A 15236-nucleotide genomic window follows, 5' to 3' on the forward strand; every position below is an offset into this window, starting at 1 on the left:
TTCATTATCAACATAGAAGAAGTAAGAGTTGTTGTTTTGGTTAAACTAATGTAAGAGGTGAAGTAATTGTTATTTTAGAAATGAGAGTCTGTACCATTAATACAATGAGAAGTTGATTTTTCAAGTAACCCATGCATTGTATGTAACAGGATATTGTCATTTGATAATAATTTAATGAGAATAAAAAAGAAGTTTTCATTCTTTTAATAGATTATTTATTATGATATATAATTGTAATTAAATCAGGGTACTTATTTTTGTCCAGGAATGAAACAAGGGGGAAAGAGGAAGCTAGTAATTCCAAGGAAAAGGTGAGTTTTTGCTGAGTTTAAAGTTAAACCTTTTTATTGTTTGGAAAAATATATCAATTTACTTATTGTTGTGACAGAGAAATGTGACACAGCTGTGCTACGCCTTAAACATGCCCCTGATAGTATTGTAAGGATACAGATTTCATTGTGAGAACTAGACGGCCTAATGTCATCCACTCTGCTTGTTATGGTATTGAAACATGAGTATAATGAAAAATAGAAATAGGAGCAGAGTGTTTAGATGTGGATACTGTGGAATCATTAAATTTCATGGGGGCCAATTTTCGTGGATGGCTTAAATATACATAGGACCAGAGTGTTTAGATGTGGATATATAAAAACACTTGTTTTATGTTTATACTTATCAATACCATAGATAATTTTGTCATAGCCACCAATGTCCCATCAACCAATCAGTGAAAAGCATTGCTCATACAAGGTTAAGATTAATGACATAGATAGAAAAACGATATAAAGGAGATAGAGAGAGAGGGGGGGGGTATTATGTTATATTTTTTTTCAATGGCAAAAATTGTAAAATTATGCAGGATGTTTACTTTTCAATAAAAAAGATTAGGAGAATCACTCAATACATTTTTATGATTTAATGTCTACATATCGAAACAGTGGGTTACTTATGTTCATATGTGTCTATTGTATACATATTTTAATTATTTAACTTTATTTTGAAGCGGAGCTGAAGAATTTGAAGTGGAATTACTTACTGTCGGGTAAGCCATATTCTTACAATAACTAGGCATTAGTATTTTGCAGAATCTCTCTCTCTCTCTCTCTCTCTCTCTCTCTCTCTCTCTCTCTATCTCCTCTCTCTCTCTCTCTGAACACAAAAGCTGTTTCATGAGAGATAATTGTTGGGGCAAGAAAGTATATTGTATTAACTTGATGAATGCCAATTTAAGTTCATTTAAGTCCTGCATGTCTTAAACTATTAGAATTGAATTATAATCATTAGTCCAAATAAGTAAAAGCTAAAATGTATGGAAGCATAGGCATCCTTAAATAGTGTTGATTCATTTTTATTTTTTTTTCAATCATATTCCCAGGGGGTTAGGGTTGGACAACAGTTGGGAGTTAAATTATGTCATTGGAATATGTTGATTAATCTTTTTAAAAATCTTTCTCTCCAAAACCATTCATTCAGAAACGCTGTTACTTGTATGGAAGAATCCACATGTAGTTAGATTGAGGTTTGTTTTTATCGTGATCCACGAGAGTAAGTTGGGACAACATGGGGGATTGGTAGTTTGGTAAATGTTCACACACAAATAAATAAAAGAAAAATTCTTATAATAAAAACTTTTTATAGAGAAAGTTTTAAAAATCTTGCTAAACAAGATTTGTATTGGTTAATTTTTTAATTAGGCCAAAAAGATTTTTTTTTCTTTGGAATTGCCTCCCGCTTCATGAAAATACCCCCGGCTGATAAATTTTATTAGCAAATGTAAGAGTTGAGGTGTTGTTGTCATTAGTTACACATATATATGAGTTGATGTGTAGTTGTCATTAGTTACACAGATGTAAGAGTTGAGGTGTTGTTGTCATTAGTTACACAGATGTATGAGTTGAAGTGTTGTTGTCATAAGTTACACAGATGTAAGAGTTGAGGTGTAGTTGTGATTAGTTACACAGATGTAAGAGTTGAGATGTAGTTGTCATTAGTTACAGTCAGTTGAAAGAGTTGAGGTGTTGTTGTCATTAGTTACACAGATGTAAGAGTTGAGGTGAAGTTGTCAGTAGTTACACAGATGTAAGAGTTGAGGTGTTGTTGTCATTACTTACACAGATGTAAGGGTTGAGGTATCGTGGTCATTAGTTACACAGATATAAGAGTTGAGGTGTTGTTTTCATTAGTTACACAGATGTAAGAGTTGAGATGTTGTTGTCAGTAGTTACACAGATGTAAGAGTTGAGGTGTTGTTGTCATTAGTTACACAGATGTAAGGGTTGCAGATGTAAGGGTTGAGGTATCGGGGTCATTAGTTACACAGATGTAAGAGTAGAGGTGTAGTTGTCATTACTTACACAGATGTAAGAGTTGAGGTGTTGTTGTCATTAGTTACAAAGATGTAAGAATTGAGGTGTTGTTGTCATTAGTTACAAAGATGTAAGCGTTGAGGTGTAGTTGTCATAAGTTACACAAATGTAAGAGTTGTTGTGTAGTTGTCATTAGTTACAAAGATGTCAGAGTTGAGGTATAGTTGTCATTAGTTACACAGATGTCAGAGTTGAGGTGTAGTTGTCATTAGTTACACAGATGTAAGAGTTGAGATGTAGTTGTCATTAGTTACACAGATGTCAGAGTTGAGGTGTACTTGTAATTAGTTACACAGATGTAAGAGTTGAGGTATAGTTGTCATTAGTTACACAGATGTAAGAGTTGAGGTGAAGTTGTCATTAGTTACACAGATGTAAGAGTTGAGATATAGTTGTCATTAGTTACACAGATGTAAGAGTTGAGGTGTTGTTGTCATTAGTTACACAGATGTAAGATTTGAGGTATAGTTGTCATTAGTTACAAAGATGTAAGAGTTGAGGTGTAGTTGTCATTAGTTACACAGATGTAAGAGGTGATGCGTAGTTGTCATTAGTTACACAGATGTAAGATTTGAGGTATAGTTGTCATTAGTTACAAAGATGTAAGAGTTGAGGTGTAGTGTCATTAGTTACACAGATGTAAGAGTTGAGGTGTAGTTGTCATTAGTTACACAGATGTAAGAGTTGAGGTGTAGTTGTCATTAGTTACAAAGATGTAAGAGTTGAGGTGTAGTTGTCATTAGTTACACAGATGTAAGAGTTGAGGTATAGTTGTCATTAGTTACACAGATGTAAGAGTTGAGGTGTTGTTGTCATTAGTTACACAGATGTAAGAGTTGAGGTGTAGTTGTCATTAGTTACACAGATGTAAGAGTTGAGGTGTAGTTGTCATTAGTTATACGGAGATGTAAGAGTTGAGGTGTAGTTGTCATTAGTTATACGGATGTAAGAGGTGAAATGTAGTTGTCATTAGTTACAGTCAGTTGAAAGAGGTGTTGGGCTGTTTTTCATTATCAACATAGAAGAAGTAAGAGTTGTTGTTTTGGTTAAACTAATGTAAGAGGTGAAGTAATTGTTATTTTAGAAATGAGAGTCTGTACCATTAATACAATGAGAAGTTGATTTTTCAAGTAACCCATGCATTGTATGTAACAGGATATTGTCATTTGATAATAATTTAATGAGAATAAAAAAGAAGTTTTCATTCTTTTAATAGATTATTTATTATGATATATAATTGTAATTAAATCAGGGTACTTATTTTTGTCCAGGAATGAAACAAGGGGGAAAGAGGAAGCTAGTAATTCCAAGGAAAAGGTGAGTTTTTGCTGAGTTTAAAGTTAAACCTTTTTATTGTTTGGAAAAATATATCAATTTACTTATTGTTGTGACAGAGAAATGTGACACAGCTGTGCTACGCCTTAAACATGCCCCTGATAGTATTGTAAGGATACAGATTTCATTGTGAGAACTAGACGGCCTAATGTCATCCACTCTGCTTGTTATGGTATTGAAACATGAGTATAATGAAAAATAGAAATAGGAGCAGAGTGTTTAGATGTGGATACTGTGGAATCATTAAATTTCATGGGGGCCAATTTTCGTGGATGGCTTAAATATACATAGGACCAGAGTGTTTAGATGTGGATATATAAAAACACTTGTTTTATGTTTATACTTATCAATACCATAGATAATTTTGTCATAGCCACCAATGTCCCATCAACCAATCAGTGAAAAGCATTGCTCATACAAGGTTAAGATTAATGACATAGATAGAAAAACGATATAAAGGAGATAGAGAGAGAGGGGGGGGGGGGGGTATTATGTTATATTTTTTTTCAATGGCAAAAATTGTAAAATTATGCAGGATGTTTACTTTTCAATAAAAAAGATTAGGAGAATCACTCAATACATTTTTATGATTTAATGTCTACATATCGAAACAGTGGGTTACTTATGTTCATATGTGTCTATTGTATACATATTTTAATTATTTAACTTTATTTTGAAGCGGAGCTGAAGAATTTGAAGTGGAATTACTTACTGTCGGGTAAGCCATATTCTTACAATAACTAGGCATTAGTATTTTGCAGAATCTCTCTCTCTCTCTCTCTCTCTCTCTCTCTCTCTCTCTATCTCCTCTCTCTCTCTCTCTGAACACAAAAGCTGTTTCATGAGAGATAATTGTTGGGGCAAGAAAGTATATTGTATTAACTTGATGAATGCCAATTTAAGTTCATTTAAGTCCTGCATGTCTTAAACTATTAGAATTGAATTATAATCATTAGTCCAAATAAGTAAAAGCTAAAATGTATGGAAGCATAGGCATCCTTAAATAGTGTTGATTCATTTTTATTTTTTTTTCAATCATATTCCCAGGGGGTTAGGGTTGGACAACAGTTGGGAGTTAAATTATGTCATTGGAATATGTTGATTAATCTTTTTAAAAATCTTTCTCTCCAAAACCATTCATTCAGAAACGCTGTTACTTGTATGGAAGAATCCACATGTAGTTAGATTGAGGTTTGTTTTTATCGTGATCCACGAGAGTAAGTTGGGACAACATGGGGGATTGGTAGTTTGGTAAATGTTCACACACAAATAAATAAAAGAAAAATTCTTATAATAAAAACTTTTTATAGAGAAAGTTTTAAAAATCTTGCTAAACAAGATTTGTATTGGTTAATTTTTTAATTAGGCCAAAAAGATTTTTTTTTCTTTGGAATTGCCTCCCGCTTCATGAAAATACCCCCGGCTGATAAATTTTATTAGCAAAATATAAAGAACTTTTTTTGCCCTTTTTTTCCTGACAACATCTGATTTGACCAGAAATATGGCGATTGCTCCTTCACCCCTGCGAATGTTATTGTCATTTAAATTTTAGACCACGTGGTTTTATTTGACCCTTTCAGTTTCGCAGTAAAAATCGTACCTCGTGTATAAAGTCTATTTCACAGTATCTAGGTTCTTGTAGTCAAATATAAAATCTAGAGGTTTATTGATTTTAAACTTTTTCTTCATTAATTGGTGAATAAAATGTGTTCTAGAAATAAATGAGACTATACAAAAATCAGTTTTTGTCTGCTGTTGCAACAACTTACATGAAAATGGCTCGATATACTAAGTTTTAATGCAAAACAGACACCCATTATATTTTTTTTAAATATGGTATTGCACACCACAAGCATCAAACATGGCTATGATTTTATTAAGCAACTCAATGTTTATGTTACCAACTACCTTTCACGTGGTTGAACGCGAACGATAACTCTGTTCTGAATATTATCGTTTAATATAAATAACTGCTAGATGGTGAAATAAGACATACATTTAAAAGCTTTTCCCGTTTTAACATAAATCAAAGTAGGATATGATATGAAAAACGACCAGTACTTACGTATTTTGAGAATATTATCCGAACACTTATACTTCTGCTTGAAATTTCACAGGAACTGAACAAATCTCAGTGAAGTCTCGTGAACATTCATTCAAGCACCTCTGGATTTATTACTTACTTAGCAACGATAAAGAAAACATTCCAAACACGTTCGCAGGGGTGTCCTTAGGCGAGGGGTATTGCCTTCTTGTTGTCTTCTCTTTTAATTTTGCATTTCAAAATTCGTTGATTCTTTGTCTATTTTAGGTCCAATTCTAGCGACGGCTGTTGACCCACCTCCCTTGCCAACAAGATGTTGCGGACTTATCGCATGTTTAATTAAAACATTACATAAAATGACTGTGTTATAAATTTGGAACATTTATATACCACACTTGCACGCATTTCTATTAAAATTTGTCTTGATTTACCAATTCCATCACTTTTTATTTGAACATTTTATCATCTGAGTATCCTGTGTGTGTTGCAGTGTTATAACTGCCGTAACTTTCAACACACGTTTCAAGCAAAAATCTTCAGAATGTAAATATATCCATGTAAACCTTTTTTTACTGTGTATTACTTATAATTTCATTCTGGTTGTAACGCGACAATTGATTGAAGAGAAATAAATAGTTAAAGGACTAAGTGCGGTTTTATGCATTTTTTGCCCCCAAAATTAAAGTTTTATAAAGAGATTTAAAAATAAGGTAGAAGTTAAAATCATCTTGAAAATAAGGGTGTACAAGGTTAACACCACAGTGACGTCATAATGTAGAAATGACGTCATAAAGATTGGCTTGTTTTGATAAATTGATGTTTTTGTAGCAAAATATGGGTGTTTTCTGATTGTTTTTCGACTTGGAAACATCGAGCGCAGGCTTGCTCAAGTACCACTTTTTAATATGATGTGTATAAATATCTGAAGAAAAACATATGTTAAAATCGTACTTGAGCAGACCTGCACTCTATACTTCCGAATGCAAAATATAACGCAAAAATGACAATATTTTCATTTTTTTGCAAATTTGCAGGAATTAGGTCATTTAGGTGACGTCATAGATAAACAGCGAATAAGCAATGGTGACTAAAATCAAGATTAAAGTGATAGGCGACTACTAAATAATGATTTATGAAGATTTGGTTTTTATACGATACTATTTAAAAATTGGTTAAAATTGGGGGCATATATTTGATCATACCGCACATAGTCCTTTGTATAACCTGGGTAGCACGTCACAATGCAACAACGTGAAAACGCACAAAACCGCTTGACGTTACGTTCGAATTTTAAACAGATCACTATCACTTTAAAAAGTGAAAATGCACTCAATTATAATTACGCTGTATAAGGAATGAACTCAGTATCTAACCAAGATCCTCTCGTATAACATAAGTTATTTTCGTATAATTTGGATTGGAGCAATTCACACTCTTTTTGATAATCAGTTACGCGGATTATAAAGCGTAAACTGCCACAACTCAGGTTATACCCGTATAACTAAGGTAGACAAAAAGTTTATTTACTGCCGTCAAACGATAATCGCATGAGATAATCATGGTGTGGTCATAAAAAAGTTTACTTAAAATATAAACAGCAAGTTTATAAGTTCATTGGGATATTAACTTGGTTGGAATGTGATCAAATCACGTGAAGCCCGAAGGACTTCTTGGAAGATTTTATCACGTACCAACCAAGATCATATCCCAGTATTGGCTGTTTAGTAGGATAACAATGTACTTATGTTTACGTTTGAGAATGGCAAATCGTTCTGAATTATTTTTGTTATTCACAATATTGCAACCCTCGAGCGATAAGCGCGTGTGGTAATTCTTGTGATGTTATGAAAAAAGTTGATATATACAGACCCTGAAACGTGCTACTACACCTCTAAAACGAACCGTACCGTTCCGTGCAAGAAACGAACAGTACCTTTCACAAAACGAAACGTACTGTTCACAAAGCGTACCGTTCCGTTCAAAAAACGATCCGTACCGTTCACAAAACGAACCGTACCGTGCAAAAAGCGTGCAAGATAATTTATGCAAGACCCGCCTCCAGACGGGCAAAAAAGCGTACCGTTCCGTGCAATAAGCGTGCAACTTCCATATACGGCTTGTTGACCTAATGTTTTTCGATGAATGCGGACGGAGATTATCGCTAACCAGTTAAGTTCAATTTTTTGCTACATTTTTTTATACGGGATTAGAAAACACATACTAAGATTTACATTGTAAAACTGTAATTCTTATTAAAACAGTTACATAATATTTTAATTTAATTTCCTTTCTAAGACCTAAATCATCTCAAAACTTGCATCGCCGATTTTTTAAACATGGTAAACTATTAATGTTCACACAATTCGTGGTTATACTATTTTGATTATTTTTATGAAATGTTTGAAACATTGGGTACATACTGGGCCTTACATAGCTTTAAGTGATTCTCAGGAGAGAGAGATAGAGAGGAATGAGAGAGAGAATTCGTTTCCTGAGACGTTAAAAAAATAGCGTATGTGTTTAGAAATGAATACATTATGGCTAAACAAGGTTGAAATATTATAATATATAATTTTATATCCCTTTTAAATTAATAAAAAATGCCGGATTCAGTTACGCGGACCTTTTGATTTGGTAATTAATCTACAGCTAAACTTTACACCAATTAAAAATGAGAAAAGAAAACATTGCAGATCATGTTTTTAAATATATGTGGATGTGCTGTAGTAAATGACAACCACATATTACCGGTGACTCGAGTGATTTGTACTTTAGCTATTTATGTAGCAATAAATAAACAAAGAATCACTCTTATATGATATATTATAGATAAATACATGTACACAAAATCTTAGTAAATTAAATGCAAGCATCGAACGAAAAAAGACCACACATTTCATTAAATAACTTTCAACTTTATTTCCCGCATAGCTGGTAATGGCGTCGTGATTTCACATGAACAAAAATCACTCGTGCGATATATGTGTACAGAAGCTGATCAGAAACACAACAGCGTCTTTCATCTTAGGTTCTATACACAACAGGTGTTATTGTCTTATTTTGTTCTTTGGCAGTTATAGTACTTACTAACTAACTCTGTATATTTGGATGCTTAAATAGGTGTACACGAGATGCCAGTATTCACACTTTTCCACGGACACCTGTTTGGTAACTCATTACAACCTGTCGTGTGTATAGTCTGAATCTATCTTACTTCTACTTTGTTAGTTTCATGGCTTTTCTTAATCTCTAAAATAACAAAGGAACTGTCTGTAGGTATGTACACAAACAACTACACGGAAGACTATCGGCGCGTGGATCCGTAAAACAATTCAGCGACTCAATACATGCGGGATTTTCACAAATATTAACTTGCAATAAAATATCATTTACCGGGTACATTAATGTACCAAAACACTGATTAATTATATTGTAAATAGTTGAATGGGATTTCAACATTTTGCAAGTAGATGTAAGCACGAACACAGCTCTTTTAAAATTTATTTTCAATCTAATATGTGTGATGTGAAATAGCGTCAAAATTTTAACCGTCGAGATCAATCTGAATATATCGTCTACTGTACAAACTTTTAGTCATTGTGTTGAAATCGTTGCGAAAACCATGAGTCTAAAATAAATGAATTTAATTCATACAAATAAAAATCTAATAATTCCAAATTGTTTGCACACAATTACATACACTCTCAGAGAGAGAGCGAGAGATAGAGAGAGAAAAATTGTGTGTTGATTATATTACTTAAATTAAAGTTTTATCTCTGAACTATATTATTTCGCTTTAGGTTTCTATAGTTGGTCATTTGAAAGGGATTTTATCTCAGGACTCCACATGCTTCGCCTGTCAATCAGTTTAATTATATAAGTATAACAGTACAGATCACGCCTTGTGCCGCGTGCTACTTGGCTCCTCCTATATGGCTAGAAGAAAATTATTGAATGAAAACTTTTTTGTTAATCCCTATTAAAAAGAGTGTTTATATTTGAATTATTCAACAATAATTTTCTTCCGACTTCATGATTACATAACTCATGTACTGGCGATCAGAGTCTTTTTCCATCGCTGTCTTATTATTTTTGTTACTAGATAAATTCAAAATAATTTTATCCCTTTAAACATTCATTTATTGATTACCAGGTATTTTTCCGTGAACTGTTTTCTACAAGTCTGTGTGTAAAAAGGTAAATAAAATATAAACAGGTTAGTCAGCATCTGTAAATCGTCAGCTAAATCGCATGCATACAGTGAAGAGCGGACACCTGTTCAACAGAATGATAAATATCGCCATTAAAAGCTATTGACTTGTGCATATCCAGTTGTGTACATATCGTAAGAAATATGTTACATGAACATGTATAGTTTAACGGAAAAACAAAGAGTAATAGTCATATTTTGACTATACACGCGATCTTAGTTTAGATAAGAGAAGCGATGACGGGTTACATGTAGGTATCATCTGTGTATACGTACAAGTGCAGAAAATCGTAGAATCAATATTTAAATTAATAAAAATTCGTGTCATTACTCAAAAAACTATATAACAATTGATTTCAAGATTTCTTATCTGAAATTGATTGTTTATCTTATCATTTACTGCGTGTAATTTTACATCGTCTTTTCACTAAGGGAATTTGATCGGCAATAGTACCATGTACATTAGTACGCAATAAAGAATGATCATACGAATTATGAATAAAGAAAAAGAAAGATGCTTGTAAAAATAACAACCGAGAATCAAGATAGCCGAGAATCAAGACAACGATTAAGGAAAATTAAGAAATATCGGAATAAAGTCGGGGCAATTTTTTATAGCAATTTTAAATTTCTTGATAGATAGCGCCACCAGATCATCAAGTTTTCGTAATGAAATCCGCCAAGGGTTTATGGGGAGCAAAGAGGACCGAAAACCCCTGGCTAGCGAAGATGCTGTTACCGGGGAAAAACATGTGTTTCTGTGTATTCGGCGACAATATTACGCTTAATTTGTAAAATGGAGTATGTACTTGTTTTAGATCCGTTTATTTGTGTTCTATGTCAGATAAATATCAGTTGTCCCTGTTACACACGACTAAACGCACCTTCAGTTAGAAGAGACTAGCAGCTCTGATGCCCAGTGATTTTTACTTTGTTTCAATAAAAGTGCTATACCTATATTTTATATCTAAAAGTTCTCTCTTAGTATCATACATGTAATAGTTTATTTTGGGATTAATAGCCCATTTTAAATCAATATTTTGATTATGTAACTTGCCTCACATCAAAGAAACTGCTCACGACTTCCCTATTATATCGTTAGGAAATAAGAAAAAACGGTGATTGTAATAGTTGAAATAAATAAAAATCCCTTTCACAAACTTAATTCACGTAATTCTGAGCTTCCGGAAATTTAAGGGTCGTACAAATAATCTTAAATCGTTTATTTGTACCACGTGGACTTTGATTGACAGTAATTGACACGTGCTGAAAACTACAAGATCTTCATCCGACTAGTCATCACGGTATACATGTACGAGGTTAAAGGGACTCTTTAAACGGTACACATCCTCACTTACTACACAGCTAATTGTGCCACATACGTTTCACATATGTTTGAACTTAACACACGTACAACATACGTTAAACATACGTTACACACATGTGAAGTCTAACCGTACGTTACACATATGTTGAGAAACGCATGGTTAACATACGTGTGATAACATACGTTCAACATCACATATGTTTAACATACGTTAGATTTTACATATGTTAAACATACGTGAACCATATGTTTTACATATGTAGATCACAACCACATGTTACACATATGTTAATAAACACCTGGTTAACATGAGTTCTAAAAACCATGTTACACGTGCGTTAATAATATATATGTTTTACATATGTGCGAACTGAAGGCATGCATTTGAATAACTTTACATTAAAATTATCTGCATGCGCGGATCTAAGGGGGCAGGGGGGGGGGGGGGGGGGGGGGGTCGGAGGGATCCCAACTCCCCCCCCCCCCCCCCCCCCCCCTCCATCGGAAAGTGAAAGTTAATGAAATTTACACAGTAAAATTATCGCAAATATGCCTCGGATCCCCCCCCCCCCCCCGGGCAAACACAATTATCCTTCGGACTCCCCCCCCCCCCCCCGGGGAATTTTTTTTCTGGATCCGCGCATGATCTGCATGTACATGTGTAACTACACATGTCTGATGCTGCTTTATCACTCATGTCTTTGAAATGAATGCATGTGAACATGTGTGAAGAAAAGCCTTGCTACTGTGCGTGTTTTATTGGTTTAAACTATGCATAAATAAAGTTGTTTCATTAACAGAAGCCACGCGTCTTCTTAAAATTAATTCGATAACGAATCCGGAATTAATACGAAATCGGTTTTAGTTTTGTCGATGACAAAATATTCGTCACATTTTTTCGTCACGGAGGCAGAAGATCGAACTGCAGGATGGATTTAGCAGAGGTAATGATTGTCAAGCATTCGTTTTTATTTACTTGCATTTGAAAATTATATCGTACAATTACCGATGTCAAAAGAGTAAACATGTAGCACGGAGCTGTAACTGTGTTCTCCGGGAAAATTCGGGTTGAATTAATGACGATAAAAATGATGTTTCCCCAGAGAGCTACAACTAAACAGCTATTTGGTTTAGTAAATATAGAAGAACCAATACTTATTAAAACCAATAAAATATATGTCGATCTTGGATAAGACGCATTTGAAAACGGAAATATTTGAAAGTAGAGAAAAACTAGAGCAAAGCCTATGTAAAGAAACGAGTAGGTCTTCCATTGCAACTATTAAGTGAAATAATTATTGAATTGCCTCTATTAAGTTGTATTCTTATTGCATGGTAATTGAAATTTTTTTATAGGCATGCATTGGCTGCTTGACATATCCCTGGAAGAGGACACCAACTAGCTAACACAGTCAAAGACAGATGTCTCTTTGAATTGATAAAATCATAATGTAAGTACACATACCATTGCATTTCACAATTTAAACATTTTTTAAGGGTCATCAACACCGCTGGGAAATTTTACCATACAAATCCAACCTAATAAATAACTCAAAGGTATGGATTTCTATGACATACTTCATTAAAAGTAGAAGTCACTGGGTGTTCAGGATCATTAATGATAATCTGTTGCATGACACCTACATGTACATTTGTATTTCTTAGTAAGTAAGTGTAAAATTTTGATATATCTATTTATCTAATGCATGTATTATATTTTGTAGCAAATGGATATAATACAGAAGTTTCAAAGATATGTTTTGATGTAGCCTGAAGATTTTGTAATGAATGATCCAGGATCCAAAAGTTCTTCGCGGAGTTCAAAGACAGTTGCAAAGTGGTTGCTAATTTAGTGACAGATTAAGGTAATTCAATTTAGATAAGGATAAGGATTAATACAGACATGTATCCAGTCGCCCCCAACCCAATACCCCCCTATTTTTTTTTTTTGTTGCAGCAACGATTTTTCTTAAATTTTCATATAAAAAGTGAATTATCAAGGAGTTGCCCCCCCCCCCCCCCCAATGCATGCACACACACTTTTCTGGGGACTATGTGAAACTATGTGTAAGTGTACTTTAGAATATCATTTCACCCAAATGATTCAAGCTTATTTGCATAAAAAATATTTACCTATGTATAAGTTGTTTTCCGCTTACATGTATAAATTATATTTTTTATCGTGTATTTAAAAACTCTATTGATTGTATGTACTTAAGTTTGTATTAATATTTTAGAAAGAAGTTCAAACAAGCATTGTCATGGAAAAACATTAAAAAGGAAGAAGTTGGAGGTGGACAAAAATCATGATGAATATACTGGAGGTAAAAAATTATTTTGTCAAATTAATATTTGTGATTGACCTTCTATTTTGCCCCCTCTCTCTCTCTCTCTCTCTCTCTCTCTCTCTCTCTCTCTCTCTCTCTCTCTGAGAGCTTGCAAATAAAAGAAAAAATTATTAACAATTGTAAACTTTCTTCATGTTGTATTTGCAATAAAATCTAAATGGATCCTGTTATTCTTTAAAGAGACATGGTGACTCAATCTTACATATTTTTTTTGTAAATATTTTTCATAAAATTCAAAGATTGTGAAGAAAGATGACCATAGCCAAGTTTTTGTGCATTCATCTGCACCGGAATGCAGACGAAACGTGCAATTTGAATGCACCGGGAAAACGAATATTGCATGATCCGGAACGGTTTTTAGTTTACGTTTAGCGTCACGTGACATTAATTGACAAGCGACAGAAATTTGAGAAAAGGATGGAATCGGAATACAACGAGGTAAGACTTGCAAGTACAATCGCATATAGCGTATATATCTGATTAAATGGTTTGAATGTAAATATTTTTTAAACATTATAACGGTTTTGTCTGGATAATCACCTCAAAATAATCATAAATGGTAGATTTCATTGTGTGGGGCCCCATGAAGGGACACGATATACCGACAGTTCGGCGGGAGAATTAGACTGAAATTGCTTAATGTGTCAATTAATGCAAAACTGTATTTCCCTTTAAGAGTACAGACGACGAATCGACCGAGGAGGAGACAATTCAGAGAAGGGGGCGTGGGAGACCACGAAAGGTGTCGGGAAGGGGGAGAGGGCGACCTCGAACGGTCCGGGCTGAGTCGCAACGGCCGCGGGCTACCAGGCCTGGTAGCAGAGCCAGCAAAAGAAAACAATGACAATACTGGTATTCATAAGTTTGAATATAATGAAATTGCATACTGCATGATTCCTTTTGCATATATAATGCATGATTCCTTTTGCATATTTAAATTTTGAAGAAATGTATTAGTAAGTATGCACTAAACCCTTATTATTGGCTAATATATGTAATAATGTAAATTACCATACTAAATTTATGAATTTGCATTTATATTCTTTCATTTATATTTTTTTAGAGAAGAGTTGATGCACTCTCCCCTACTGAGATGAGGGAAACTCTCGTAAGAGTTGTCGAGGAGAATCCAGAGTACTTGTTTGCTATTCTGGGCTCCAGCAACAAGGAACCACAGCAACCTGAAGGTCCTGGGCCCTCGCAGTCACAACCGTCTTGGTGTGTCTGCACTTTTTGTAAGGAAATGCCAACTCAAAGGGAACGATTGTGTTGTCATAAAGATCCGGAGAGTTGCATTTCTAGACTACCTGTAAGTGGATTATTTTGTCACCAAAATTAAAAAGTAATGAAACTTTTTACAAGTTGTTACAATCATAAATCATTCACATGTACCAGTATAATGTTTTATGTCATCAACAGGATTTCAGAGTTCTTATGCTCGATGAGGCTGTCCTGGCTGTAGCCAGACTCTACCGGCAGGATATCCTGGCCATGCCAGAAGACGAGGACAGGAACCGAGCGAACAGACACACAGCCTACCGTCAGTTTGTTCTTTGGCACCATGGTAGGCTCGGGGCAGGAGACAGACGTGTCATACCAAGTTGTT

The 15236-nt window shown here is 34.2% G+C and overlaps 2 long non-coding RNA genes across 2 annotated transcripts; both read left to right on the forward strand.

The window, feature by feature from the left end:
• The first annotated feature begins 3635 nt into the window (after positions 1 to 3635).
• On the forward strand, positions 3636 to 6171 carry LOC136272417 (uncharacterized). Its single transcript, XR_010710419.1, has 3 exons — positions 3636 to 3683; positions 4381 to 4419; positions 6013 to 6171. It is a non-coding gene; the product is annotated as an uncharacterized lncRNA (long non-coding RNA).
• Positions 6172 to 12134: 5963 nt separating this feature from the next.
• On the forward strand, positions 12135 to 13698 carry LOC117688883 (uncharacterized). The gene is made up of 4 exons (XR_010710091.1): positions 12135 to 12226; positions 12639 to 12733; positions 13007 to 13147; positions 13520 to 13698. It is a non-coding gene; the product is annotated as an uncharacterized lncRNA (long non-coding RNA).
• The last annotated feature ends 1538 nt before the right edge of the window (positions 13699 to 15236 follow it).

The sequence above is a fragment of the Magallana gigas genome, chromosome 10 (assembly GCF_963853765.1).
Source record: "Magallana gigas chromosome 10, xbMagGiga1.1, whole genome shotgun sequence".
Lineage (NCBI taxonomy): Eukaryota > Metazoa > Mollusca > Bivalvia > Ostreida > Ostreidae > Magallana > Magallana gigas.